The sequence below is a fragment of the Sinohyriopsis cumingii genome, chromosome 14 (genome assembly GCF_028554795.1).
Source record: "Sinohyriopsis cumingii isolate HCF-2022 chromosome 14, ASM2855479v2, whole genome shotgun sequence".
NCBI classification, from domain to species: Eukaryota; Metazoa; Mollusca; class Bivalvia; order Unionida; family Unionidae; genus Sinohyriopsis; species Sinohyriopsis cumingii.
The window spans coordinates 22,624,176-22,651,826 of record NC_142974.1 but is presented as its reverse complement, the minus strand read 5'-3'; the positions used below and the strand labels follow the sequence as shown (position 1 = coordinate 22,651,826).

The following is a 27,651-nucleotide window of genomic DNA, read 5'->3' as shown; positions in this document are numbered from 1 at the left end:
AATTTTGTTTTAAATAAAACATACAACACATCTGAGGGGGAAAGACACAAACATAAAATACTTTTTAATTTTTTGGAAATGGGGGGGGGCATATTTCCGGCGCCCCCCCCCCCAAAAAAAGTGTGTTTGTGTGTGCGTGTGTGTGTTACTATACCCATTACATTACTTGCAAAATATATATGGTGCTGACATTTTCGGCAAGAGGGAGACATACCGATATTCTGCATATAATTATTTTAATGTTTGTCAGAGCGAGAGTATTGGGGCCTGATCAGTTCAATATATTTCTCAACTGATATAGCGGGTATAATAGAGCCCCCCCCCCCCGCCGAGTTCGCCACAGAGCGCTCGTGTAATATACGGTTTAATACAAAATACATGATCGTGGGCAGGAATATACAAATTTTGGTCGATATACATGATCGTTGTTATCTATTCAAACGAGGGCCATGAAATACATTAGCAAATCCCTACATTATTTAAGGCAGGCGATTACGAATTATTTAAACCACATTCTTCATCTGTCACAGATTTTATAATCATTTTGAAGTGGCTGCTTTATCTCGAGGAAAACGAGCGGTAAGTGTTATATAAAACAAAATCTTAATAGCAATTTGATCACTTTTGCGTCATTTTACAGTAAGAATAGTAACAAATAAAGGATAATTTCTTTTCCTACGTTAGGCCTAATACCTGGTATGTTTCTTAGTGTGATACACACACACAAAAACCAAAACAACACCAACAACATTTTAAAAAACCCACAAAAACGAGTGGCGCGCCGAAGCCACGGGCTAAAATGTTTTTTTAAATATTTATTTATAGTATCAATCACAAATTGAAATATATCCAGTATTAGCGTTGGAAAAGAAAGTTTTATTTTTGATATATTTTTTTAAAAATTATCTCATCCTAGCGAAACACTTTCTGCAAATGACCTTAATAAAGGAAAATAATAAATTAACCTAAACCACTTTGAATGTCGACCGTAACTTGTATTTACACGGCATCATGCGCGGAAGAAAATATCAACTGAACCGGGATTTCAGACAGCAGATGAACTTGATTCATTGAACTTCATGAGCACAATCAAACAAATGCAACAGTGAAAAAGTGGAACTATGAAAAATCGAGAATGTTAGATTTGCGGAGGATTTATTCCGAATTATTGTCTGCTAATAAAGGATTCATGTCAGTTGCTGTGTCAGGGATGCCCACACAGCACGCCGTCCAAATGTGAAGTTGCGTCGTGCTGAAAGACATAACACTGTGCCATAATTTATCTTATGTCATGTAAAGAAGCTGCTTAAATTATAGTATTTAAAATTTTCTTCATTTTGTAAGAGCTCAAGAAATTAATTCTGGTTTGAAAGACAAGATGACGGTAAAACTCAGAAGACGTAGCTGCACAGTACCGTTGGTGTTTGAGACATCATAAAAAAGGTAACTGCGTTAACTTCGCTTTTTGTTTGGTAATATGTTGGAGATCATCTTTTGCAGATCTTCTTTGAGCTTGGAGTAGCTTTTACATTCTAAACATTTTTATTTGCACTTATCTGCTTAACATGTATTGCTGGGATATCATATAGAATATGAAGTCAGTATAATGGTACTATATTTTAAATATTTGAATGATAAATTACTGATAAATGATATAATGATAAACTACAAAATAAATAATTTGCCCATTATCCAAAATATGTTAATTAAAACAAACATTGAATGTAAATTCAGATATAATGAGCAGTTGTAAGAAGTCAGAAATAACATTTTATCAATTGAACCAGTTATGTGTTATCATCATCAATTGTAAAATAAACACATGGAGACAAGTATGCTTAAATTCTAAAATGAACACACACACACACACACACACACACACACACACATATGGTATTTTAATTTAATACAGAAAAGGTGACATTGATATATGCAGACCAATAATTTTTTTCTTTTTCAGATACAAATTAAAAAGCCTAATTCTGAGAGTTTCACCTACAACATTCATGATGGAAAAGGGCCACTAATTAAGAGCTGACATATGTGGAAGAAAAATACCATCCATGTTGAAAAGGGCTAGAGGTAATGTGAGAAAACATAATTTATCAATCTGAATTAACATTATTGTTGCTATTTTATCTCAACTGGTCAAAAGGCTAAGTGGGTTTATGTAATGGTCCAGAGTGTGTTATTTATTTCACATCCCTTCTGTCTTTCAACAGTAAGAAATTAGCTACTTTGGAGTCCATAGTTCTGATCAATTTGTTTATATAAAACTTGGTTTTGGGCTTAAATCAACATCTTGGATAAATCTAATAATGAGCAAAATCCAATTTTTTTTTTTTTTTTTTTTTTTTTTTTTTATTAACCCCGTAATAGGTTGACCACTGGGTCGGGGAACCATCCCAGGATCACCTTACAATCAAACATTTCTGGTTATCAGATAATCTAGGGATAATAAATATAATCTACAGAGAAAGTAAAAAAGAAAAACACACACACACACACACACGCATATACACATGCATATGGCCAAAATCTAGGTGACATGGCTTTTGTGATATTACAGTATTTTGTTCCTGTTTACCCTCAAGTCAGAGACAAGTTAAATGTTCATTGTTGAGGTCCATTTTTGAAGAAATTGGTCCTCTTTTTTATTTACCTTGGCAGTGTAATTTTCAATGTTCTTATGCATTGCAACTATTTGCTTAAAAGCAAAAATAGAAGGATTTTTCATATTGAATCTGCAAGTATAAATATAATATTTTGCCAAAATAAGCAGAAAATTATCCAAACTGTCCAGTTGTTCACTTCCTAAAACTGTTTCTTTTTTGGACAGATGTACAATATTTGGGCAAAAAGGTGCAAAAACTTCATTAAAACGGTACCAAAACTGTGAAGTAATACTGCAGTCATAAAAGAGATGCTCAATACTTTCAGTTTCACTCTTACAGAAAGTACATTTGTTGTCATCAAATATGTTAATTCTTTTAAGAATATCATTAGCAGCGATTATTCTATGGATTAATTTAAAGTTAAAAGAGATCAACTTGGTATCCTTGGTACAGCATTTTGCCCGGCTATATATATCAGACCACTCCTCACTACTTATATTTTTATTTAATACTTGCATCCAAGTTTCTTGCTTCGCAGTGTGTTGCCTTTTAGCTTCCTGTCAAAGATCTTTGTAAATAAACTTGAGTGAATCTTGTTTTCGCAAGTTCGTTATTTTATCATCCTGCTTATCAAAATTATTATGTACTAGGTGGTTTTTTATGGCATCTTTCCATGCTTTAGGAATTCAGCAAAATCCAAGTATATACACGAGGTGATCATGTATAAGATTAGTTGAGTTCTTTTAACCAACCTAAAAGCCATACTTCCACAATATAGACTAAAATCATTAAGTTGTCCTCGAAGTTTGATGAGTGTTAACCATTAATAATAATAAAGTGATCTTTCACCTGACTGAGCATGTTACCACCGCATGCAGTATTTATGCATATAGTGCAGTTTTTACTAAATTTAGAATACATGCTTATATAAATGAGATCTAGATTGAAGAAGTGAAGATGCATACAAATACACGAGGTTATAACCACTACTGCTGATTCAAGTTTGATCATACTTGGCCATTGGGCTTCTATAGTCAAGCTTCACAATGATGCTTATTATGAGTGTGATAAAGGTATGTTAATGAAGTGACCTTGCATCTGATTGGCAGAGTTTCTTACGACTTGCACAACAGTGTTTATGGTCAAATTTAGATCTGACTTGTTTAATTATTTGCTTGTATGTCTGAGGCTGTAAGCAAATTCTATGCAAATAATGTGGTGGTTCTACATCTCACTCGCCATTCTTGCTACTGCTCTTAAAACTATTTCTCATTAATTTTATCAGACTTGGTAAATAGATTTGTCTCATCAAGATATAGCAAAGGAGCAATTTTGTAAAAAAAATATTCATTCATATTAAACTCAAATTCTGCATCTGATTGGTTGACCTTGCAAATACTATAAGGGCTCTATTTCTGACAAAAAGATTATTTTGATCTAATGTAGCAGAAATGCTTATATGATCAAAACATCTAACATATTTGATAACAAATAAGAAATAGTTTTTCATGTAAATTTGATAAACATTGATAAATCGGTTCATATCATTAAAAGCTTGGAAGAGTTTGATTACATGCGAGACCTTCACATATTAATCATGCTTTATTTAGAGAATTATTTTTGTCAGGATTTAGTAAAATAGGTAAAATCAATATGGACTGGTTTTGTTATGTACAGCAACACTAGTTGATTACTGAGTACTGAGGGAATTGGAGTAAGGCAAGGGTACATTGTAGTAGGTAACCTGGTTGACTTGATAACAGGATTGTAACACAAACATTTTTATCAGGAGTCTATCATACATACCATTGATTCACTGCAGATCCTGCCCCCATTAGTTACCTTTTAATACATAAAGCATTTGGGTTTTTTATGTCACAAATCCCATAGGGATTAAAATTAACATCATAGGTCTCACTGGATAATTTTGTATTTTGACATACACCTAATTTTTAAGGTAGAAGGCATGAACCTAATTATCACAAGCGTAGCATTTCTAAATTCACACATAAGCTAAATCTATAATGTGGTTTAGATTTACTTTGAGTTAGGCATGGAAATAGGTTGGCTTGTTAGTGACTGCCTGTCACAGTTAGATGAGCATTGGAGATCAAATGCTTGATCTGCAAATGAGCTGCTGACCTTGATGTGTGTCTGCTACAGAGGCAAATATAAAAAAATCTAGATGGTTGAGGGTTGATGAAAAAAGTATGCTAATTTGTTATAGTACTAGTGAACTTTATTCATGCATAAGCCACATACTGATTCTTTTAGCTGCCTTGTCACAGAAAAATATTGAAAATAGCTATTTCTTGTCAAAAATGAATGTAAAATTTAGGAGATGGTGGCAGTGATGGTTCAGTATAGAAATCAATAGCTGCATCAGGAATTAACCTGATTACTGCAGTCAAAATCTCACATGTATGCTTTCTACAAAAATCATTAGTTTGTTTTTGTTAGTATCTTCAGTGTAAAATTATTCTCATTTTTCTGTAATTGGTCATTGTCGGATGAAAATTCACCAGATAAACTGTCCAGTGAGACCATAAAATACACAATTAGAAAGTAAAATAAATTTATTCTAGAAAGAAATATTGCATGCAACTCTGTGACACAAATGAAATTAATGAGAAAACACTTAAACAAATGGCTAACATTACTCATCTGGCTTATATAACTTAACAGTTGGCCATTTCACTGTGGAGTAGTCAGGTATATCTAGTATTGTAAGAACAGAGCCTAAACAGTAATCTCAAAACTTTTATCAGATCAATTGCATACTTAGGTTTGGAAAGTATTACATGGGAATTATGTTAATTTTTAAAGATCAAAATGTACCTGCATGTTTTGACCTTACCAGAACCAAACTAAAAGCTCAAATGTGTGCAGTGCTTTTTGCTCGTCACAACATAATTGGGATTATAACTGCTAACCCTACCCTCTAGCACACATTTAAGATCTTTAGAGTTTTTAAATACAGCCTTCTAATTATATAAGTTTCATTACATTGGTTAATAATTAGTCACATGTGATGATACTTGTAACTAATCAAACCACAGCCACTGAGAGCAGACTAAGCACTGATATTTATGTGGTACAGTGGCAATATACAGTCCGTCTGCTGCACATTTAGTTACCTGCCCATTAAACTGACAACACATGAAACAAACTGGACAATTCTGAAAGCCTTGAATTTGACTTTATTTATCTGTATGGTAGAACAGAACATGAGTTGAAAAGCTTTTAATGAAAGACCTTGATATCAAACCTAATAATAACTGCAGGAGTTATATTATGGATAATTAACCATTCTCTCAGTTTCAAACTGGGCATTCCATCCCATGGGGTTCTAAATGTAAACCAAGTGTAACTGATATCCTAATGAACTGTAAAGATCATAGCAGCACAACAGCAGGGGCCAGATATGTCCAGATCCAGGAATCATAGACCAGTTTCAAACTGATAATGAGCCACATAAAAATGACACATCTGCTAGAACTTATGTGATGAAGATAACTTAAACTGCATTATTATTAATCCTCCTCCTCCACATCATCATAATTGAGATGCATCATATATGTTTTATTGTAAAATAGTTTATGCAACATAATTCAGTGAAGACCTTTACTGCCAATTTACCAGTGAACCATTTGTTTCAATGAACATATTTTATGTTGTAACAAGGAGCATCATTTAAACATTATGATACACTTATCATACCTGTATATGAAATCTTAATACTAACACTTATACTTGCAATACTACTACTAATAAAAACACCTGCACTGATAATTTGATTATGTTCAATTGGACTTGTATCTAAATGATCACCAGCTGTATGAAAAGACATATTTTAATATATAGATATTGGATGGAATACTAGTTACCACAATTGAATAGTCATATGATAAATGATATATTATTATTTTAAACAATTTATATTTGCAGTGAAACATACTTTTACATTATCTTCCCATAAATTTCATTTATAGAGCAGTATACTCTGCATTCATTAAATTACTGAAATGGTTAATAATACAACAACAAATACTGCAACTTTCAGAACCACAAAAATCAAAAGATATAAACAAAAACTTCCCTACATGTATCAACAGTTGTCACTTTATAGACAGAACCATGAAGATTTAGGACAGGATGTTAACAAATTAGGTATTCAAGTTAAAAAGAAAAAAATACCAAGTAAGCTTACTACCAAAAAAATCAAACATTAACAGTGAATTTTAGTACATTCCCAGGAAACAGATTATATAATTTTTCTTAACTTGATCTGATACATCTTAAATCTATAGAAAATGATTCATATTGTATGACTAAAATATTATGTAAACAAAAATTCCATCACTTTTTTCAGATGCAACATGCATACCCCAACCCATCCTTCTTGATCATAAAGTATACCAGCATTCCACTATAAGATGGGGAGCTGTAGTTGCTCAGTGGTTAGCTTTCTGGACCTGTGAAATAAGGTAGGTTCAAATTCTACCATCGGACCAACCTGGGTTAGCTACCATGGTACGTCCTTGGGCAAGGCACTATACTTAAAGTGCCTTGGCACTAAATAACTTACTTGTGTTGCTTTACCATAAAAAGCCAAACCAAACACAAAACAACAACTTTAAAATATGAGTTGTGTCACTACTAAGTAAAGGAAAATCATACTGAAGAAATGTTTTTGTTAATACAATTTAATGGATCTAAAAATCTCTTTCTTCTGCAGGAGTTTAAAATGTTAAATTAAAAAGGTCATGGTACACATTGCTTTGTTCGTACACATCAGGCTCCGTATCCCATATCCAGCTAAAATTTTCAGTAGAGTCTGAATAAAAAATATTTTAATCTGGATGATAATATTCTTTCTCCATTCATATATTACACCAGCAAGATTGATCCAGATAAGATTACATTTTACTATAACACTGATGATGAGTATGCCTCATAACAACTGACAAATGTGGAGAGAATGGAGTTAAAATGAACTCTGATTTCTTTTCAGCCATAACACAAGATGATCATTTATTATGAAAAAACCTGAATAAAGTTGGAGTTCATAACCATGACAGTCTTGATATAATATAAATTCAATATATTATTGTTGTCTTGAGGTATAGTTCTGTATATTACAATCTCACACAAGATCAGGGTATATTTTAGTACCATACAGTTAGTTCAGGATTGTATTAATACCTATTCTGGTGAATGAAAACTGAATAAGTTTTACTATTTTGGAACCAGTTGCAATAAAGTTCACTACACAAGAGAAAATATGACTTTACTGTAATATCTAAAATGTAAAATCTGCAAACAGAATACTCGCTTGACTTTACACTTCAACTATATCATAATATTTATTTGAAATGAATTTATACAAATGGCATTAAATTGGGTTTCAGGCTGGTAATGACAATGGTCACACTGACTTAGACCCAGGGTGGGCAACCTTGTGACCAATTGCCACAAGTGGCAAATTGGCCATGTAAGTTTGGCTCAGTTGTGGCATCGTATGATGTTTTTCACTTCTCATTCGCCACACCTGTGGCTACATTGAAAAATAGTTTGCCCACCTCAGACTTAGACAACTAGTAAATTATGAAAGAAAAATGTCATTAAATTATGCTTTTCTGGATTGCTAGATTAATAAGTTATTGTTGACTTGAAGTTAGAATATTATGTCAGTGAAGATAACACTCACAGTGACTTTGACATTTTGAGCTTTTTGTGAAGACATTGGAATTATGTGTGTGAAGTGCTAGATTAAGTGTGTGTGTGTGATTTGGATTTGTTACATTACAAAAAAATGTAATGTAATTTAAAAAATTACTAGTTTAAAAAAAACTCAATCATATCATGGATTAAGTAATGATTAAATTGTATTGCAAAGATCAAATCAGCAAGGATAACACTCACAATGACTTGGGTATTCTATATCCCTAAGAACATTTTTGGACCTATACTGTATAAGAAATTGAATCATGTATTGCAGCATAAGAAAAATTTCTCAGGCATGGAATTAGAGTCTTAAATACAGAAAATCAGTACATACACGTGTTGGTATGTGAAGATAACACTCACTTGACAATATAGCCAAGTTCTTATAACAAATGATATAACTATATGTAGTTTGCTTGTAAAATAAGTTAGGAATGAGTATTAATTATATAATTTAGAATAGAGAAAAGCACATTAAATTCCATCAATAAATATTTTGTGCTTAAATAAAATCTTAAACAAAAATGTACAAGTCCAAAATATTTTGTTTTAGTGCTATGTCTTACTACCCAAATAACGGCCATGTATATGTGTTCCAATGTCAATTGTCATCAGAATGAGTAGTCCAAGTTTCAGGAATAGCTCACACACTTGGCAGCCTATATCGACACTCTTCCACTAATTTATGTGTAATTAATATACTTACAGTGCTGTCTTTATCCTGGTGGAGTGAAAATATGACACTAGCAAATGGACACATTTTCATGTTCCATTGACATACATTTGAATTTGTTGCAATGCAATGGTAGTCGAGGTACGCCAAAGTTTGTTTAAGTATGTGGGGAATATGTTTCTTGAATGAAACAAAACATTGCTTACAGTTCCAATAGGCAAAACATATTTTTATTTGTTTCCTTAAAGAATAATGTTTCAGCTTAACCCGATTTTGGCATTCCTGACTTTCATCGCTTTCCAGCCAACTGAAATGTGGGCCAACAAAACTTGAAAACAGGTCCGGTTCTTTTGTGAGAATTTGAATTTATTAGAGAAAAGACATCAGGATAAGTGAAGTCTGACAAAAACATTATAACTTTACTTTGTAGAAATGCATTGTTATTGGTTACCAGTTGTGTGTGATATTTCAGAAAATTTGACTTTCATTACACTGTTAGTCGACATCAAAACGCTCCACACAGCACCCTTCGTTAGGCAGTAAGACCCATCAGCCCCCCAACAAATATATTGGGTGATGTGTCTTATGTTATCGGACTAGTCCAAAATATTGCTTAAAGTTTCTAAACTATATACAGAACAGTAAGAAACAACTTAAAAAAAAATAAATAACTTTTAAAAAAGCTCATAGTAATTGCAATATTAGTTAGAAAGCTGCTGAGCTGTCTTCATACATGCAGCCCACAACACCTTATATACTTATGACATATTGCATAAAAACCCCAGCTTGTTAGAACCTTTAAACAAACATGGGACTTAGTATCGCAAAAGTACATTTAGTAAATCTGCACAATAATTATATTTAAAAAATTACCAACTTAATAGTTTACACATTAGTACCTAATGATTTTATAGCCAAGAAGAAAAAAAGTTGATTTCAAGTGGTACATGCCATGTTTACTGCTGCTGCTCATAGCAAGAGTTCGAAACCTGTGTTAAGCTATGCACTTTTACAGTATGATCGAGATACACCACATGACAAGATTAGTCAGCATGTGTTTGTATCAAGTGAAATAAAACAGAGAAAATCAAAACTTAAACACAGTGACATACAGAAACTTAATATTGGTATAAACACATTGAGAGTAGTGAAGTGGGACGATATAGCGTCAATGGGACTTACCATTAAAAACCACCCTGGGACGATATAGCGTCAATGGGAAATTTAACATTGTGGAAACCCCTGGGATGATATAGCATCAAGGGGAATTTAACATGGGAATATGGGACTGTTTAGCGTCAAGGGGAATTGAACAGGGTGGGACTGTATAGCGTCAAGGGGAATTTAACATGGGCAAAAAAAAAAAAAAATCTTGGGCCTGTTGAGCGTCAAGGGGAAATGGAGCAGGGTCGGGACCCTATTTTAATAAGGTCCCGACCTGATGGGTCTATGGAAATGGAACAGGCGAAAATTGAAACAGGGAGGGGTCTCTATTTTTTATTTTTTTTAAAACAAAAAAAAAAATAAAAAAAGGGTAGGCAGTGAAAGTCAAGATCTTTTCGAGACCTATGAGTGGCCCTGAAAAGGGCCTTTGGGTTTATGTTAATATGCCCTTAACATAAAGGGCATCTGTGACTTCTTCTTGTCCTTAGGCTTCGCCTGACTGCAGGACCATAGACTAAAACTCTTTTGAGACATCCTTGCCTCTCCACATAGATCCTACGTATCCATAGGCTGGTATCTGTCCTATGGACAACTGTCCACTTGGATCGGACGTACATCGGTATGTCTGTCCTGAACATCATCGAAGACACAAGCATAGAAGATTGAACGTTGGTCCACATGTTGAGGCGCCGAGAACAGGTGAAGGAATGCAGTGAACTACACTTATTTATAGGGAGAGGAAGGATTGAAACGGAGTTCACTGACCAATCCAAACACGCCCACATCCAATCCGAAGAGAGCAGTCTGTGACGTCATGTGGTCTATATAGATTTGCTAGCACCTGTGTGCAGTCAATTCATGCGACAGTTTTTCAACATGACGGAAACTCAGAAAACGATAAATTGGGGTGCACCAGCTATGGAGACTACCCAAGGGAAACCGGACTTACTTTCAGAAGAGGTGAATTGGGATTTTGTGGATTTTCTTACCTCGCAAGAATTTGTTCCGGAACCTTCGTCACCTTCTCCTTCATTACCACACGTGGAGAAATTTAGACAGAGACAGAAAGAAGAATTGGAGAAATTTATACAACAGCAAAAGGAAGCGGAACAAGCTTTTCTCCTACAGCAACAGCAGCAAAAAGAAGAGGTAAGAAAAAAACAAGAAGAAGAAGAAGCAGCAGCAAAGAAACAAGGGTGTGAAAATCAAATGGTCACGGTACTGTTAGACATTTTAGCGGAGTTAAGAAGTCTGAAACAAATGTTATCAGACTTCTTTATTACGACCAAAGAGAATACGACCTTCCCGAGCTAAACACTCCAACCCTGTGACTAAGCCTCCCGTGCCACCCTTAGTGATTTCAACCAAATCATCATCATCAACACTACGCAGTCCAGAAGTAGGCCTTGGCCGTGGCAAAGGCTTAAGGCAGTTAAAGTTGATTGCTTAAACTCACCCCTACACCAAAAAAGGCCCTTTTCAGGGCCACCCACGTCTGTCGAAAAGAGATAGACTTTCAATTGCCAACATCCATTCAAACTATAAAAAAAAAAACATTTTACCTCTGTAGTACGTGTGTATGAGTGTGTGAGTGTAGGTTCTTATTTTAAAATCAAAACCCAAAGACACTTACCTTTTAATACCTAATTTATTCTTTTATAAATATTTACAATCCAATTCACAATTCACAACAGAGCACTTTAAAAAGTTCATAAACTTCTTCTGTCTCATTGTTCACTCTCTGAGTTTTTTGAATTTCTTCACCACCACAGTCTTTTCCTCCTATTCCTCCTCACTTTCTTCTCTTCTTCTTTTCTTCTCCTGTTTCTTTTTCTTCACCTGTTTTCTTCCTCTTCTTCCTCTGAAGAATCCCTCTCTTCTTCTGACTCCTTGTTTCTTTTTTGGGCAATCTGGAGACCAGTGTCCTTTTTCTTGACAATAATAACAGGTATCTTGACTTTTGTCTTTTCTAGCCCCTTTTTTTCTTTTTTGACAGTCTGGACACTCTGAAGACCAATGCCCTTTCTTCTGACAGATATAGCAAGTATCTTGACTTTTATCTTGAAAGGAAGGAGAGTAGTCCCTCGGCTGGTCTGAAGAGAATTTTTGGATGACCCCTCGCAAAGCTCTGATGAAACGTTCGATCTGGGTAGTCTCTTCCATCGTTGTGCTCGGTTTGAGAGTGAAATGAATAGTGAAAGGACAAGACACATACCCTTTTATATACGCTGGTCTGCTATGACTATAAATTAGTCCATGGTGTTTAAACTTTAGTCATTTGACTTTTTGCTATCAAGATGAAACGATCCAATTCATTTGAGAAGAAGGAAGAAGAAAGTAAGAGGCAGAAACGTGCTTTATCGCCTCGTACCAGGGCTGAAGTCTTGGCACAAATTCATGCCAGTGATTTTGAAGAGGACATGAGTGAACCAGAATCCAAACCCTCTAAACAAAGTTCACCACCCTTAGTCAACCGTGAAAAGTACTATTCCATTCAAGAGACGGAAGAGCATCCCTCTAGAAAATTTAGAACTACAGCTTACAAATACACGGTGAAGTTTAAAGATTTCAAGTCCGAAGTACTGTTAGAGAAAGCAGAAGGGTTCATCACCGAGATGTGGATTGAAATGCTCAGCATGTTTGGCCTCTCCACCCTGTCTGAGCGAAGGACAAGAACGAGTGCATTGTTCAACTGGTCTGCGCACGTTTGTCAGCCCTGCCTGTTACCAACAACATTTGAAGATGCAAGGTTCACAGAAGAAATGTGCTTGTCAGCTGCTGAGATTGTGCCCTACCTGTGGACAAGGCATACTTACCAATAATGCCAAGGCACACCTGTGTCGAGGAAAGAAAACATGTCACATTTGCTGCCACATCGTGGACTTGGAACACGAATGCTATGTGCAAAAATACCAACCCCAACCAGAGAAAGAGATCGGTCACAAGAAGAAAGGCAATTTCATCTTTTTCGATTTTGAATGCATGCAAGAGACTGGTATTCACATTCCTAATTTCTGCGTGGCTCATCGAGCGTGCGAGAAGTGCATTCAAGAACCTATTTTCAGTCATTGCCTTCACTGCAGCAAGATTTCTGGAGGACGTGAAAAAATCTTTCGAGGACCGAACACGCTAGCTGATTTCGCTCGATGGGTCTTACACCCCATCGACAAGACGTGGATCCAAGAGGACATCGAACGTTACGGAGATTGTCATCGTCATGCCACAGTGATGGCTCACAATTTCTCCGGATACGATGGACAGTTTCTTCACAGATACTATACAGAACATGGCATCGAACGTCCTAAAGTCACTTTGAATGGAGCCAAAATCATTTTCATGCAAGTGGGACAAGTACAGTTTAAAGATTCGATGAGTTACTTAGCCATGCCTATGAGTCGAATGCCTAAAACGTTTGGAATGACAGAAATGGCTAAAGGGTGCTTTCCACACTTTTTCAATACGGAAGCCAATCAACACACCGTTCTACCCCATTTGCCTGAGGCTCACTATTACGATCCTGACAACATGCGTACCGAACAACGAGAAGCTTTCTACACTTGGTACCAGGCTCACGCCTCTGACCCTTTCGACTTTCAGGAAGAAATGCTAAAGTATTGTCGTTCCGACGTGGACATTTTACGGTGCTGCTGTGGAAAATTTCGAGAACTGTTCATGGAACACGGAGGGGTCGATCCTTTCAAAGAAGCTTGCACCATTGCCAAAGCATGTTCCTTAGTGTACCGGCAATGATTCATGCCTGAAAACACCGTGGCTGTCATCAGTCCTCAAATGACCAACTATGTCAAACGTCAATACTCGGTCAAAGCCCTACGTTGGTTACATTACTTGTGCGACAAGGAAGACAAATGGATTCAACATGCCCGCAACGGAGGAGGCGAAAAGACCATCGGAACGTATTCGGTAGATGGCTGGGACTTAGAAAACCCCAAGATCGTGTACGAGTTTAAAGGTTGCTTATTTCACGGATGCCCCGTCTGTTACCCTGACCGTGGCACTAAAAATCAGTTTTTACAATGAACCATGGAAGACTTGTACCAGGCCACATGTCAGCGACGCCTAAAGTTAGAACAGGAAGGATACTAAGTGGTGGAAATGTGGGAACACGAGTACCATCACCGTTTGAAAACCGATCCAGAGTTTAAACACCTCGTGGAAAGTTACCAGTTCATGGACCCCCTGAACACGAGGGATAGTTTGTACGGAGGAAGGACCAATGCCACCAGTTTGCTGTACCAAGCCGACGAAGAGAAAGGAGAAGAAATCAAATACTTGGACGTGTGTTCACTGTATCCCTATGTGTGCAAATATTGTCGCTTTCCTGCAGGGCACCCACAATTGTTGACGGAACACATCGATTTGAAAAACATTCGACAATATGAAGGCTTGATCAAATGTAAAGTTTTGGCTCCCACTGACTTGTACCATCCCGTTCTACCTCACCATTGTCAAGACAAACTGATGTTTCCTTTGTGCCGTACTTGTGCTGAAACGTGCAACCAAGACCAGCCTTGTCAGCACACCCAGGAAGAACGGGCCTTGACGGGGACGTGGGTCAGCGTAGAATTGTTCAAAGCTCTGGACATGGGATACCAACTGTTAGAAGTGTATGAAATTTGTCACTTTCCCAAGACAGAACAATACAACAAGGGTGACCCCACTCAGAAAGGCATTTTGGCAGACTACGTGGATGCCTTTTTGAAACTAAAGCAAGAAGCCAGTGGTTATCTGTCCTGGTATCACACTCCCGAAGACCAAAAGACATTCAAAGAGAAATACTGGGCACAAGAAGGCATTACTTTAGATCACATCGAGAAAAACAAAGGCAGGCGATCGTTTGCCAAAGTGATGTTAAATTGCTTGTGGGGTAAAATGGCACAACGACCGTGTTTACCCAAGAATATTTGACAGAACCTTCCTGCTACTTCCAGATGATTCACAACAAAACTAAATTCATCAAACATGTGGACGTCGTTCGCGAAGATTTGATCTTAGTCAATTACGAAGAAGATCTGGACTTTGTAGAAGCCGATCCTTTTGGAAATGTCATCATTGCAGCTTACGTGACAGCTCATGCTCGCTTAAAACTGTACGAAGCTTTAGAACTGTTAGGGGAACGCGTCCTGTACTTTGACACGGATAGTTGCATCTACATCGATCACCCGAGTCAACAGCACTCTAACATCGAAGGAGACCGTTTAGGAGCCTGGACAGACGAGCATCCTGACGACAAGATTCTAAGTTTCGCCAGTGGCGGTCTTAAAAATTACGGCTACGAATACTGGGACAAACAAGGAGAAGTGCACACGAAGTGTAAAGTGAAAGGATTGACTCTGAATTATCGTACCAGTCGAGTGGTGAACTTTGGCGTATTGAAAGAAGCTTTGCAGTCTAGAGAAGATGAACACTTTAAAGTGACCACCTATCAACCGAACAAGATTGTACGTTTACCCACTCACCACATCGTCAGTCGATCCTTGGAAAAAGTCTGTCAAATCGTGTATCAGAAGCGAGTGCGGCTTCCCAATCACTTTATATTGCCATATGGACATGTCGGTATAAAACATTGGTTGTAAGTGGATAGCCACTCACCAGAAGCATGACTACGCCACAGCAAGAATCAAGTGAGAAACCTGATGAGAACTCCAAGTTCAAACCCTACCATTTTCCAGTCTTCTTACCTGACTATTGTGATTGTGCCCGTCGATTGGACACATTTCAGAAATAGTTTACGGATAGGCAAGGATTACCTTCTTCGCATGTTTTAGCTAGAACAGGATTTGTCTACTTGGGACCTGAGTCAGGATTGGGATACGAAGTACAGTGTTTCGCTTGTGGACTGAAGTTACGAATGGATCTATGTATCTATAAAGGTTCAGCTATTCTGGAACACACTCGATGGTCTTTGCACTGCCCTTACCTTTCTATGGCCTTTCCACCCATTACACTACGGTACAATTATGACGGTACCTTAGAGACAGTACCTTCAAAAACTAGATATAAAAAAGGAACGATGTACAAGCTTGAGACTGCATTGTGACTAGTATAAAAAGGGGCTATGGTCAAGATCGATAGTTCATTGTGACTACCAAGACCAAGCGAACAAGATGAATCCTTTCAGAGAAACACAAAACAAGTTCAGAAAGGCACAATTCAAGTTTGGGGCTTCTGAAGTGGAATGTGATTGTGAGCCTTGCGATGGGAACGATGCTGTACGCTGTGACCTTAGCGATGCCGTAAAGCATCATGAGAACTTTGTTCTCACTACCCCTCTCATGGAAAGTGATGCTGTGCGTGTCAAACCTGAGGGATGCGAAAGCGATGCTGCTCGTCCTCTTGGACACTTTACTGGGTTTCATTTTAAATGTGGATGTTCACCTTCACGTCTACCCCCCTACGGATGTCATCCAGACTTGAGCAAACTCCTGTCCATGTCACCCAGCCCTCATCGAAACGAACCTGTGAAAGACGAATATTCGTTCCCTGTGTGTTTGTCGGAATACTGCGACTTTGAAAATCGTCTTCAATCATTCAAAGGAAAATGGCCTAAGTATCTGGGAGGACCGATCCCCAAAGAATTAGCCAGAGCCAGATTTTTCTACTTGCACGAAGGGGATAAAGTCAAGTGCTTCAGTTGCGGTGTGTCACTTCACCACTGGGAACCACAAGATTCGGCCTATCTAGAACATGCTCGTTGGTCACCGAATTGTCATTACTTACCCTTAGTGGGACCGAGAAATTGAAGTAACTTACCATGTCGTTAAAGAAGAAACCAGATTGGTTAGGAGTCAAATGTTGGACATCATCGAGACCAGTATTTAAACTTCATTTCAAAAACGATATTGAATCATTACCTAAAGAACTGCAAGAGAAGATTTACAAGGAAGTTTGGCAGGGGCTTGCCAGAGTGAAATCTCAATGGATAACTGTAGAACTTTTATTCCGAGAAATTCACAAGAGATAAGTGAAAAAAGTCAACCAGTGTGTTAGATTTCTCTGGGTCAAGGGTGCATTCATACTATTATATCGCTTTAGACCGTTTACATCAAAAGAGTTCAATGAGATTCTTGAACGTTACCCTGAATGGCAGTGGTCTGAAATTACTTACTATGTGGATTACTTTTGCTCTAGGAGAAGATTGTGAATTGTACGTTTTAAGTGATGATCTTGGTAATATAAGATTTTAGTCTTAGGGGGATGTTTTCCTTCAGGTCTGCGCTTTAACTATAAGAACCTACAGTATTCGTCATTCAGACCGTGTGATCGACAAGAGAATCTAATCCGAAACCGGCTAAGCAATGAAATTATCTAAATTACACTAATAAATACTTACATAAAATATATATATATCAAATTTGGACCAATGGCGAAGACAAGGATTCGGTCTCCCCGAACTCTCCATTTATGAGAGGCGAGTGTGATCGACGAGGGAATCTAATCCGAATCTAGCCAAAAGTATTACAAAATAAATACACTCACAAAACAAGTACCAAATTCTGAACAATAGAAAAACTCATTTTATCAAAACTAGCCCACTGACTGATAAAACTCTACAAACAAATATCATTAAATTAAAAAACACCTAGTTCAAATACCAGGAAGAAATATACAGGGGGTGGGTGGTGGGAAAAACAAAACAAACCTTCTCCACTTCTCCTAACTTAATACTCACCTAACACCCTAACTAACAGCTCCAAAAGTCTATCTTCTACATAGGTGACAGCTAAGACAAAAACTAGGTATAACCATATAGTCCCAAAATAGAACGTAAAAGTTGGTCGCAAGAATAGACCATCAGGGATCCTCCGTATTAAGACCCTAAACTTACACATATAAGGTAGTCAAAAAAACCCAACGACTATCGGGCCCGGCGGCACAATGCTGCAAATATAACAAATATATAGAATACCACCCCAAAAATTACTTGTATAAGGTAGTCAAAAAAAAACTGTGACTATAGGGCCAGCAGCACAAGGCTGCAACCAAAATTTACAACTAGATAATTAGGACCCAAAAACAATTACTCAGTAAGATGGAAAAAACACCAACTCCATCCAGGGCCAGCAGCACAAGGCTGCAAAACCAATCGACAAATACTGTCACCTAAAAGCTAACATCGACCTCAATAGACTCTATCTCTCTTAAAAACAGCACAGAGTTTTTATGATTCAAAATTCCAAAGACGGAAATTTAGAACAAAAATACCCTGGATCGGAAAAACCCTGCTAACCTGTGGCAAGACAACTCCGCCCGAGCCTGACCACTTTCGCCCTTTGCGACGGACAGACATCAAAACACATACGTGCAGTGCACGCATCATAAATTAAAAATACGGACTAGATCGGGTCCAATCCCACTAGTCGCTAATCAATGCAAATGAATGACAGAGTGTGTGCTGGGTCCAATCCCACTCAAACAAAACATAGGCCTTACAATCAGATCGATGTGTACACAAAAGTACCTTGACCTGACGGCCCAATCAATTAGTGTTCTGTGAACACAGATATGCCTGGAGGAAGTGGCTCCATTCCTTCCGGCAAGGAGTAATCAGTTAGGTGCCTGTGGCATCATAAACCAGTGGTACATGCTCAATGCGAAGCGCACGCCACTATAATTCAACTCAACAACAACAACAATCGTTCAGACCATTCCACGGAATAAACAAAGAAGATGGAGGTGACAAAATTATTCAATCTATTAAGAGATATCTATTTTTGGATAATGGATGTTGAATATGTTGTAGGAAGAATAGAAAAGGAATGGAGTGATGGAAATAGGCAAGACTTGTTAACTATTCAAGTCAAAGGACTAAAGGTGGCCGGAGATCTCATCGCAGGGATGATAGAAGAAGAAGTCAACAAGTCAAGCGGATTTACTGACCCACCTTATGTCAGAGTGGGAAGTTTGAAGGAAGCACTGGACCATGTCATCCAAGTCGGGTGCTTCCTGGAAAAAGTATTGTATTGGATGGAGTGGTGATACGTAAAATGGGGGTTCGACCAGTTGACAAAAATGGAAGAAGTAATGAGGAAAGTGCTGACGGAAGAGGTAAAGAACATCAAAGAAAAGTGGTCTAAGGAAAGAAAAGAAGAAGAAAATAGAAAGAGAAAAAAAAGCTTTGAGAAACTCAACAATAACTGGATAAGAATACAGGAGAAATTCCGAGTGATAGGTCATCCTGACTGGATGCCTGAGTCAGAAATAAAGAAGAAGATGACAGGAATATTGGTAAAAGTTAGAAGATGGTTGAAGAAGTGGAAGAGTTAGAAGAAGAAGAAACCCAAAGGCCCTTTTCAGGGCCACTCATAGGTCTCGAAAAGATCTTGACTTTCATTGCCTACCCTTTTTTTTTTCTTTTTTTTTTTTGTTTTAAAAAAAATAAAAAATAGAGACCCCTCCCTGTTTCAATATTCGCCTGTTCCATTTCCATAGACCCATCAGGTCGGGACCTTATTAAAATAGGGTCCTGACCCTGTTCCATTTCCCCTTGATGCTCAACAGGCCCAAGATTTTTTTTTTTTTTTTTTTTTGCCCATGTTAAATTCCCCTTGACGCTGTACAGTCCCACCCTGTTCAATTCCCCTTGACGCTAAACAGTCCCATATTCCCATGTTAAATTCCCCTTGACGCTATATCGTCCCAAGGGTTTCCATAATGTTAAATTTCCCATTGATGCTATATCGTCCCAGGGTGGTTTTTAATGGTAAGTCCCATTGATGCTATATCATCCCACTTCACTACTATTGAGTATATATTTATAAATCTGAAATGGTTAATTAAAAATAGTTATTAGTCAAATTAACAAGGATGCCAGTTACTAGCTTTGATACTCTGTTTTTGTTAACTGAAAACATGTAGACTCAAGCCACATCTATAATGATAATTTCTGGCACTTTCAAGGCTGATATAGCCCTTTCATTAAAACCTGCAAACATTTTTGACAATTTTATCTGCACACATTGCTGTACATTTTATACACATCTGACTTGCCAGTATTTCTCCCAGCCATTGAGCTACCATTGGCAGAAGAGATCTTTTTGCGAAAAATATTTCCAAATCAAATCCTGTTTGGTTACTTGTAAATCGACATGGAATAGCACAACCCTAGCACAAATATTACTATCCCTACTTCGTGGAGACATTGAGGCTATGACATTGTAGCTACTCAACCTTCTGTCCTATGACCATTTTGAATTTTGCGCTAGATATGGCTGTTACCAAATACCGGTGTCTAAACAGTACATAGGTGCTTTCTGGAAAGATTTGCATGCAGTAAGATTGCACATCAGATCCACAATATTTCCATCAATATCAACACAGATTGGAGGGGGGCCTTTGAAATTGTTTCTCCATATTTAAACAGGTTTTCAATGAATTGTTGCTTTTTGTTTTTATTAGCAGGTATTTATACATTTATAAAATGAGTGTCCTGTATCACAATATGTATCAATCTTCCTGCAAAAAAGTTTCCTTTGTTTTTTTGCTCCCAAGTTACTCCCATTTTATTCTTGATAAAAGTAGCTACCCCTCCCCTTACATCTCCTTATAATCATTCACAATTATAACCCCATTTAATTTTTCCTCATATGAAGTTATTAGTTCTTTAGTCAACTTATTATGTGTTTCTTGTATGAAAATCATATCATAATTTGTCTTGTTGTTTAGTTTAATTATTTTTTCCCTATTTATTCAGTTTAAATTTGCTGAGGCTATATGGAAGTTTTTTATATCCATTTTCGCCTCTCCACCAGGTTGTCGCATTTTTGGTTATACATTAAGTATTATTAGTTTTAATTTAGAATTGAAATATCACCTAGGGGATCAAATAGTAATTTATTAGTCAACATGTAGACCCACTCCATGACCTTCTTGAATCTGTAACCCAGAAATTCCGATTAACTATGCATCTTTTAGAATCATACAATACATTATATAAAATATGGTAATGTATACCTTAAAACAATACTGCATTTTAATCCAAGTTTCCAATTTTGCAAGAAGTTGTCCCGCACATGCAAAATCATCTGCTACCCAATATGTAAACTTGTCGCCAGAACATAAATTCTCAAAAAATTCCCCAGCGTATAGTCTGTTTCTAAATTCTTTAGTAATTTTCCCCCATCAACAAGACGCAAACACATTGCATCCTATTTCATTGTTGTTTCTCTTCCACATAATAGCTTATTTTTTATAAAATGTTAAACTTTACTAATCTTTTTTCAAGATCACTTTAGTTTGCAAAAATATATCTTGTCATTTATTGGCATTCTGCATTGAATTTTGTAAACTAGCTATAAACCTGACCTAATTACTCAACTTAACTGCTGACAGAAACAGTCTACAGTAAATGTATTTCATTTCTATAGCTCGATGGATAAACATTACATCTTTTAAAGCTGTGCACAGAATAGGCCGACATATCACGAGTCAGGAAAACATGGGGGTGGTATCCCCTGTGTCCAAAATTAATATCATTTTGAATAGAATATTCTAGTGACAATTGCCTCTTTTCAAATGGTAAGCATTGCTTTTTTTTATTTTCGTCAATCTGTCAAATTTGGTATGCATTTTGCTTTAATATTTGAGATGGAAACCTTAGGTGCATAGAAATGTCAGACAGCATTGTACATCATGGATGGTGTCCAACATACTTTTATGATCATAAAACAAAATCCCATTGTTTTAGTTATGGCCACTGATTTAAAAAATATTCATCCAAGCTAAATATAATAATAATAATAATGAGGACTTTGTATAGCGCCTAATCTTTAGAAGCTCTAAGCGCTTTGCAACATTAGACAACATAAAAACATACACAATGATATGATTACAAAAACAAACACCATGAAATTAGAAAACATAAAAAACATGCTGAGAATATTTAAGGTAGTTAACATTATTAAGTCATTAAGTTTGTTTTTGCAGTCAGAATAAGTAGTTTTGAGAGCACTCTTGAATGGGATCACTGCGTCTTTGTGTCTAAGTTCAGTGGGCAATTCATTCCATGTTGATGGGCCCTGGTATGCAAAAGAATGCTGTCCATGTGACTCTGTTTTCATAGTGAGAATAATGAGTATATGATTGTCGGAAGAGGAGTGTAAGTATCTTGCTTGTGTGTACACATAGGTGAGGTCGGATAGGTATGTTGGACTAGAGTCTGTCAGTGAAACGTAGCACAGAGAACTAATGTTGTGTTTGATTCTGGATGGAATGGATAGCCAGTGTTGGGTACAGAGCAGCGGGGAGGTGTGCTCTGATTGTGGTACTCTGAGTATGATCCAAGCAGCTATGTTTTGAACTTTTTGAAGTCTCTGCAGTAGATATTAAGATGAACCAGACAGAATTGAGTTACCATAGTCCAGTCTTGAAAGTAGTAATGAACACACAAGTGTTTTAGTGGCATCAACTGAAAGATATCTGAGAATGGAGCTGATGCGTCTCAGCTCAAGATATGCAGCCTTGCATATGTTCATGACATGTTGGTGCAATGTGAGAGTACTGTCCAGAGTAACACCTAGGTTTTGTACTGATTGTATGAATTTAATGTTGGTGTTGCTGATATTTATTGTGTGAGGTAAAGGACGTGAATGAGAAAGTCTTTGTGTTGTAATCAGAATGGCCTCAGTTTTATCATCATTCATCTGCAGCTTGTTACAAGTCATCCATGATTTCACATCAGAAATGCACATCTCTACACCTTGGATGGTAGCATCAACTTCAGTTGGGTGGCTAGATTTGTATATTTGGGTGTCATCAGTGTACAACTGGTGAGACACTGGATGATGATCTATGACACTTGAGAGCAGCTGAGTGTATAGAGTGTAGAGAACAGGTCCAAGAACAGACCCTGTGCAACACCACAACATAGATCAACTGGGCTGGAGTGTAATCTATTTGCAAACACAATTTGTGTCCTGTGGCAAGGGCGACATGCAGATTGTACATTGCTAAAAAGACTGTTTGAATTCAGACAAGATGCAAGCTGGGATTGAACAACCTTTTGTAAGATTTTTTATATGAATTGGAGATTAGAAACCGGGCAGTAGTTCTTTAAATCCTTATGGTGTAGTGTTAGTTTCTTCAGCAGAGGTTTTACAATGGGAGTTTTGAAAAATGATGGAAATTATGCTGATGAGAGAGAGGTATTAATAACATCAGTTAGTGAAGGCAATACTGGATCTAAGCACTCAAGCAGCAGTAATGTTGGAATTGGATCAAGTTCACATGACTTTGGTGCACTCTAGGATGATTACTTAAAAATGCATTTATTGGTGGTGAGAGACTAAATACATGACTTGATACTTGTGTTTAGCATTAATTGGAAAGCTGAAGATTAGTAATCTTTTGACATACATATCTTAATTGTACCATTTAATTTACAAAATTCAATGTAATTTGCATTGGTAAAATGTGTAGCACAAGAAAAGTCATTATGAATCAGAGATAAATCATATCTTTGTTTTGTCTGGAGCTTGACTAATTTATTGCACATTTCTGTACACTATTTTGTCTTTAATCCAGGATTATTCACTGCATTCGGATGCATTTCATGGTGAAAATTCACCAGCTGGATTTAAAAGTGGTGAATATTGCTAGCGATTGTTCTGCAAACCCTGTATGTCACAAGGAGTCAGTGTATTCAAGGACTCATACAGTATTTACAAGTTCTCATTGACATTTCAGATGAAAATGAAGAACTGAAAAAAGATGAAAATCTCAAGTGGAAACCTTTCTGGTCAGCCATCTCATCCAAAACCTCCTGAAATGGAGAGTATTTTGCAGACTCCAAGATTTCCTCTTATCCTGCTGGTATGTTCTATTTAGTTTATCTGGTCTCTTTTTATTTTTTATCAATTGCTTTTATACCATGCCACAATTGGAAATTCTTTATCAAAAGTATGTATAAATTTCATCATTTTTCTGTCTGTTTAATAAGATGTGTTTAAGAGTACTTACTTACTCATGATGCTGTATATATGAGATTAGATGTTTTGTTAAAAAAGAATGCATTTTGTGATATATTGTATCACTGCTTTATATACAGTGGTCATTGCAACCAGTATGCATTTTGTTTACATGCCAAAAAATCCAGTCTGATTTCTTTGTTTCTTTTTTACTGCAATTAAGGAGTAGTGATAATCGTTATACTCTTAGCTGCATCCAGAAGGACAACACCATTACCATCCCCATCCACTCTGGAGTGGAGAATATAAAGATTTCTCTCTGCCAGTTCCTCTGCAAGTAGTAAGCATTGAGGATGGAAAAAAAATGTACATTATAGAATAATGAAACAAATACTACAGGTGTTGACTTTTATATAATCTCTTATTTCATTTACAGCTCTCTAAATACGAGTAGGTAAATTATACACTGTATTTATGAATTTAATTCTCATCTAAGGTAGTAGAACTGTTTTATGTTTGACAAAATGTTGGGTAATTTGTGGCCATACACTAAAAACACATTTTATAGCATTTAAAAATGCTTATGTTCAATGCACGTAAAACTCATTGGTTTGTTGTCACTTCAGTTGATAATAGTCTTGTCATCTTGTAGACATTTTGAATGTTAGTGTTCAATGCTAAGGTCATATACATTGATTCAACATCAAAATTTGTTTGCAAAATGGAAGATTATGACATGAAAGCACAAGCTCTTGTAGCTTAGATACTGTTATTTCAGAACATTGTGAGATGTTAATTAATTAAATTATAGGTCATAAAACATACTGTTCAAGACTTATTTGTGCAAATAAACAATGAATTGTTTTTCATTGATGTGTCGACTGTTCATCATTCCATTGGTTTTTTTTATTTTTCTTTCTGATGTATACCATTGTCTTGTGTAAGTCAGACGCCTAAACCATCTACATTGAATGCAGACTTTACAGACACCAGCAGTGAAACAACATATCCAGGGAATAAAAAAATAAAGGATTATGGGAAAAGTTTTCATATAAACTGTACAAAAACCATGTATTTCATTCCATAAATATATTTCATTGTTAAACCATGTTCACTGTACAGATCTTTTTAAGGAGTTTATAATAATGATCTTGATCTTTCAAAACTAATTTCATCACAAATCTGTTACAGATTTCCAGTTCAATGTACTTATGAAACTGGACACAAATATTGAGAATTTGTTGGAGCAGCTGGCCCTCCAAGTTCATACACAAGGCCCAGACACAGAATATAGAGAAGAAATTCTTGCAATGCCATGTGATTCAGTGGAGGAACTAGAGGGCCTTTGCCAGAGGTTGGAGGAGAATCCCAAACTCTCCAAGAAGATGGTAAATTGGGGCTTTATTTTCTATTTAAAAAAACTGTTATAACCTTTATTTGCTGTTGTGAACCTCAAAATAATTTATGCAAGTTCTGCAGTGCCTGTATAATTATTTTTGGGGGTGGGGTGAACATGTAGTGGTCGGCTGTTTTGTCTTACGGATGTAGGCCAAAACATGTTTAGAGATGAACATGTAACAGGTATTTTACTACATATACACTATTACATATTATGTGGCTACTTTAATTCAATCCTTGAGTGAATGTCATTTATGAAGTTAATAGATTCACGGTGGTTAATTTGGTTTATAATTGCTATTAGTACATTGTGTTGCATAGTTAATGTTATCAAATTTTTTTCAAGTTAGAGAAATTAAATTTGCTTGCAAAACCATGGCAAAAAATAACTATATACAAGCATATTTTGTCACATCGATCATGAAATACTACTACTAATAATAATATCAAAATCAAAAAATAGTAATATTATTATTATTATTATTTTCAGATATGCTACTTGAGCTCCCTTGGCAGGTTTACAATTGGGGATAGTGTCTGCAGGATGATGAAAAAGCTTAAAACAAAAAGACTGGCCAGAGTATAGTCCAAAGGGACGTAAAGGGAAAAAAGCATTTCAAGAGCTTGTGATATGTCAGGTTTTGATAAGTAAGTATGGCTTGATTTAAATTGTGTTTTTCATGTGACTTGCCAGAGATTTTTAAATGAATTGATAAAGTAACTTGAGACCACATTTCAAAGTACATGTTTTAAAAATATTCCATTGATTATTGCTGGCATTTAGAAAAATGCAATGCATCCTTTGTTGTGAAACTTTTTTAAAACATTGTATTACTCTTGCAGAAGCCTGCTTGAAAACTAATGGCAAAGCAAAGGCAAATGGAATGGAAGAGACCATATCAGAGACCCTCAAATATGCACCCAACCAACGCAGAATGATAAAAAACAAGGTAATCCAAATGACTCTTATTTCATCAATATTGGATTCAGTTTCGTCTTTTAAAGCATAGTATTTGCAAAGCGGATGCATTTCTAAACTGATAACAAAATCAGCTTATCCTATTGCCCAGGACTATCAAAGCTAGAGTCCAGCTAACTACAATATGCATATATCTTGTCTGATCGGACAAGTGCCTCCATTTGGAATTTTTATTCACATGAAATATTTGGATGAAATAAATTCATCTTTGTGCAAATTGATTGCACCATCCACTTGCCAGAAATGATAAGTAAGTGCAAAGTTATCTTGTATCATGGCTTAACGATAGTAAGGGAAGCACAAGTGCAGTGAAGAAAATTTCATACATTTTTATAATGCTGATTAACATGACTTCTGCATATGTAACTAGTGCTGAGATGATATGACTTTATTTAAGCATTACAATTTTGTTTTAATTTGCAGGTGCCTGAGCAGAAGAAGTAATAGATAAACTTTACAGTGGAGTTGGAGACTGATTCTGATTCATAATCTTAATTAAATCTAGAAAATAAACATTAAAGTCATATTAAAATATCTGTTGTATTGTTTCCTTCTTTCATTTTTCTCTTAAAAACAAATGTCTGAACCTTTAGTCTGTAAATTCAGTGGATTCCTTATCAGCCCATCTACTTTTACTTTACACCATGCTACTTTAAAAAAAAAATGAATTATCCCCATTGGGGTAGGTCCCCCCAACCCCCCACCCTACTTTGTCAACATACCTGCCACATTTAAATCTAATGGAAGGCCCTGCTGTAAAGCCTGTTAGTAAAACTACCCAACAAGAGGATTTCATACATTTGCAACTCCTAGGTGGATGGTAATGTTTTCATTTTTGTAATGTAGATTTGGACATTCTTGCCACCAGTATGGAATATGTGTTTCAGAAAGACAAGCAGCTTTCATCAGATTTGCATAAAGGTTTTATATGTTGTGAGTATGTTGTAGGAAGTTTTTTTAAATAACATCATATGAGATGATGCCAGTGGAAATGGCAGAAAAGTGTCTGTATTGTTCACCAACTACACCTTGTTCTTACAAAATGTGGCTGTTACACATTCCCATGATGATGTCACTGACAGCCATCAGTGAGGAATGCCCCAACAAGCATAATACAAATTGCTTCCATTGTAATTGTTACAATTCCATTCTGACCACTCCAGTGTCCTAGTG

The 27,651-nt window shown here is 36.4% G+C and overlaps 1 long non-coding RNA gene across 4 annotated transcripts; it reads left to right on the top strand.

The window, feature by feature from the left end:
* The first annotated feature begins 1,016 nt into the window (after positions 1–1,016).
* On the top strand, positions 1,017–27,009 carry LOC149783413 (uncharacterized). Of its 4 annotated transcripts, none has more exons than XR_016413598.1 (8): positions 1,017–1,443; positions 1,961–2,082; positions 6,988–7,102; positions 23,881–24,006; positions 25,293–25,489; positions 25,990–26,147; positions 26,343–26,449; positions 26,902–27,009. It is a non-coding gene; the product is annotated as an uncharacterized LOC149783413 (long non-coding RNA). The 4 variants fall into 4 exon arrangements; XR_016413599.1 differs by lacking the exon at positions 26,902–27,009 and adding an exon at positions 24,352–24,441 and having other exon boundaries at positions 26,343–26,882; XR_016413597.1 differs by lacking the exon at positions 26,902–27,009 and having other exon boundaries at positions 26,343–26,881.
* The last annotated feature ends 642 nt before the right edge of the window (positions 27,010–27,651 follow it).